Source organism: Bison bison, unplaced genomic scaffold (assembly GCF_000754665.1).
Source record: "Bison bison bison isolate TAMUID 2011002044 unplaced genomic scaffold, Bison_UMD1.0 scf7180017864196, whole genome shotgun sequence".
Classification (NCBI taxonomy): domain Eukaryota; kingdom Metazoa; phylum Chordata; class Mammalia; order Artiodactyla; family Bovidae; genus Bison; species Bison bison.
In genome coordinates this window covers 3,307,318-3,311,808 of record NW_011494768.1, presented here as the reverse complement: position 1 = coordinate 3,311,808, position 4,491 = coordinate 3,307,318, and positions in this window count along the sequence as shown.

The following is a 4,491-nucleotide window of genomic DNA, read 5'->3' as shown; positions in this document are numbered from 1 at the left end:
ACCAAAGAATTGATGCTTTTGAACTGTGGTGTTGGAAAAGACGCTTGAGAGTCCCTTGGACTGCAAGGAAATCCAACCAGTCCACTCTAAAGGAGATCAGTCCTGGGTGTTCTTTGGAAGGAATGATGCTAAAGCTGAAACTCCAGTATTTTGGCCACCTCATGCGAAGAGTTGACTCATTGGAAAAGACTCTGATGCTGGGAGGGATTGGGGGCAGGAGGAGAAGGGAACAACAGACGATGAGATGGCTAGATGGCATCACCGATTCGATGGACATGAGTTTGGGTGAACTCCAGGAATTGGTGATGGACAGGGAGGCCTGGCGTGCTGCAATTCATGGGGTCACAAAGAGTCAGAAACGACTGAGCGACTGAACTGAACTGAACTGAATGTCATTAACTATATCATTTGCAATTTGCTTGTTTCACAAGGTTATTATTTCTTGTATTACCAAGTGTATGACTGAGCCTCCACCAAAAATAATGATGACTAGACTTGAAGCAGTTGATCAAATGTATAGCTCGATATAGGCTTCCCTGGTGGCTCAGAGGTTAAAGCATCTGCCTGCAATGTGGGAGATCTAGGTTCGATCCCTGGGTTGGGAAGACCCCCTGGAGAAGGAAATGGCCACCCACTCCAGTATTCTTGCCTGGAGAATCCCTTGGACGGAGGAGCCTGGTGGGCTACATTCCACAGGTTCACAATGATCAATGATTGTAATAGTGTAACTCTGGATATGGGAAGATACAACGAAAGGGGAATACTTTTCTCCTGGACCATAACTAGAATACAGGTGTCCAGGGATCTTTGACTATTAAGACCTAGTCCAGGAACAGCACATTGAGTGGCCTATCAATAAAAACCTTCTTTAGAACTGGGAACTAGCCTTAACAGCAATGCAGGACGAAATGGTAATGAAAAGTCCCCCAAAGTATGCCTGGATTTGTGACCACAGGGGGGCCATGTCAACCACAAATTGGCACTTACCAAGAGCACTGCCAACGACTGAACAACAAAGGCATTTGCCATCTGCCTCTATGGAGACTAAACCTCATGCTGCTATAGCTGTTGATCTTCAACAACCCCTGAGGGAGTTCAGGGTGAAGTGAGGCACTCTGTGCTCCAGGGAATCTGGTGGGACAGGTCTTTAGATAGTTGGATGTTTTTAGGAACAGATTTAATGATCTCAATCATTGAGTCTCCTCATATCTAGAGAAGCACTAAGTCCCTTCCTGGTGACATCAGATCCTCATGACGGACAAAAACCTTCTGTAAAATGAGTGCTTCATGGTATTGAATTCTGCCTTCACCAAAACCTTACATATTGTCTTTCCCCGACTGCCATTTTGGAACAGTCTTTCAGAGCTATCTGAGATGCTGCCTCCTGGGCTGCAGTCCTCATTTTGCCCCCAAATAAAACTTAACTCACAACTCTCAAGTTGTACTCTTTTTTTAGTTGACACTTGCTGCATGAGAAGGGTGAGGGGGACCCTGTATTTCATGTCAAGAACTGAATTTTTTCCTCTTAAAATATTTGCTACAATAATCCTAATCCTAATCTGTTTTCCAACCCCCTTCCCTCACCCCAGCAATTTATCCATTTCTTTGCTTTGAAGCAAAAAAAAAAGACAGAAAGTACATCAAGAAGAGGAAGAACTCACAAACACAGAAACATAGACTCAAAATGTCATGTTTCAAAATACTACTCTCAAGAGATACAAAAATGCATTAGCATAAAATACACCAAAAGTAATTCTGGCACATCTCCCAATTTGCCAGCATGTAACAGAACCACACTTGGTAATTAACGAACCCTAATTCATCAGCTTCAGAAGACCTGGGCCAAGTAATTCTGAAAATAAAAGAGGGACATTAGTAGCTTGTATTTACATAGTGTTGTATTGTTTGCAAGATGCTTTTGAATACTTACCTTAGAAAAGAAAGAAAGTGAAGTGGCTCAGTCGTGTCCTACTTTTTGGGACCCCACGGACTGCAGCCTACCACACTCCTCCGTCCATGGGACTTTTCAGGCAAGAGTACTGGAGTGGGTTGCTATTTCCTTCTCCAGAGGATCTTCCTGACCCAGGGATCGAACCAGGGTCTCCCGCATTGTAGGCTTTACTGTCTGAGCCACCAGGGAAGTCCTAAAATATCTCCAGCTCAGATGTTACCTCCAGTCCTATATGAAAGTGAAAGTGTTAGTCACTCAGTCGTGACTGACTCTTTGCAACCCTATGGACTATACCCACCAGGCCCCTATGTCCATGGGATTCTCCAGGCAAGAATACTGGAGTGGGTGGCCATTCCCTTCTCCAGGGGATCCTCCCAACCCAGGGATTGAACCCAGGTCTCCTCCAGTGCAGGTAGATTCTTTACCATCTATGCTACCTGGGAAGCCCGATGTAACCCTATAACACCTGCGGGTTCTGTTTTGCTATCTTCGCTTAGAGGCCTAGAGCAGTTAATCTATTTGCCACCAACCAACGTGGTGGTGGTGGTTTAGTCGCTAAGTCGTGTCCTACTCTTATGACCAAACAACGTGGAACTAGACTTTGAGAACAAAAGCAAAACACATTTTAAGGCTGCCTTTCTTGTGGATTTAGAGGTAGAAATGAAAAGTGTATTGGGGGCGAACTCTTCTTGCTTTCGTAGGAGACACTTCAGGAAAGTCCTTCAGATTACGTGCCCTGGAGAAACACTCAGCAGGTGAAGAAACTGAATGAGGTGTGCTACTGAGAAAGAAGTGTATTGTTCAGAAACAAAAGCCACTCTTTCCCCAGAACAGAGCTCTCCTTAGCGGCTATTATGATGTGAATTGATACTTCGTTTCCTGGGCAGGGATCAGAGACAGGGGTTGGGGGTTTGTACTCTGGAGGATCCTAAAAACTTGGACTCTTGAAATGGGAGACAGAGAGAGTCCCAGAGCAGAGATAAATTGCTGAATTCTAGGAAAAGCGTTATCTAGTATTGTAAGTTTACCCTTTTCTGCATTGCGATTTCCTTCCGGCATCTTTAAGCATCAGTAAGTTCTGTTGAACTCAAAAGGCACATGCAAATGGTTCTTTGAGGACTATCTCAGACCATATAGATGTCAACCCAAAATAGTAACAATGATAATAATGCAGGAAGCTGCAAACAAAAGACTTTATTTGCTGCTTTAAGAATTTCATCTCGAGAGACATAGATTCAGGTAAAACCAAGAGTGTTCCAAGGAAGTGAAAGAGTCCAGGTTTTAAAAAAAGGCCCCAAGGTTGTTAAAAGTTGCCTGACAAAAATCATGATTGACTCTGACTCCAGTCAGAAGATACTTGTCCTTAAGGAATCATGAGTTACTTTTAGAGAAAAGGTCTGATAAGTAGATAGGCTGTCAGATGTTCTGGATGATGTCATCAGGTCAAAGCTATCCAGACTCCTTCATGGTAGAGGCTTAATTTCAGAGCAATACTGACTCTATCTTAATTTCCCTTTCATAGAGAATAGCTACATACAAAGAGAAGAGGGGGTGGGGGCAGAGACTTGAAGAAGCAGAAAGGGAGGGGTGTGGGGAGAGATGAGCCTCCACATGGAACCTGAGCTGCTAAGGGTACAGGTGGACCCGTGGAACACTCCCATGCTCCCCAGTGGTCTCAGAATACCTGCTCATGTCCAAAGGGAGCTCCAACTTAGGACACCAGATAATAAAAGAAAGAGGGCATCCCACAGTGCAGGACACCTGCACTGTTAGGGTGCAGGTACAACTGTTACCCCGACATGCAGCCAACCCAAACACTGTGGGTACAACTGTTACCCCAACATGCAGCCAACCCAAACACTGGCACACTGAGGTTTGCAGTGGAAAGCATGTTTATTCACAAGGTAGCCAGCGAGGAGATGGAAGGACCAATCTCAAATCTGCCTCCCTGAAGGTGAGGGGCTCAGGGTATTAATGGGATAAAGAATAAAGAAGCAGTGTGGTCTGAAATGTGGAGGGCACAGGGAAAGGTGATTGGGAAAAGGCACAGTCATCATTGTGCCTAAGGATGAGTAATGGCTGATAGGGGACCAATCATGATGAGAGGGTTGGAACTTTCCACCCCACCCTCTGATTTCCAGGAAGGAGAGAAGGCCTGGAGATTGAGTTTCATCACCAATGGCCAATGATTTATTCAGTGGTGCCGTTGTAATGAGATATCCATAAAAATCCAGAAGGGCAGGGTTCAGAGAGCTCCTGGGTTGGTGAACAAATAAAAATTGAGGGAAAGGTCAGTCACAGAAGCGCCATGACCTTTTCCCCATATCGTGCCCTGATGCATCTCTTTCTTTGGCTGTTGATTTATATCACCGTTTATTTTGTATTAAACCAGTCATCCAGTGAGCACATTGTTTTTCTGAATTCTGTGAACTGCTCTAGGAAATTAACTGAACCCAAGGAAAGGAGGGGATTGTGGGGATTGTGGGAATCTATTGACCAGAAGCAGTAAATGTAAAATTGGCATCTGAAGGGGGGGGGGG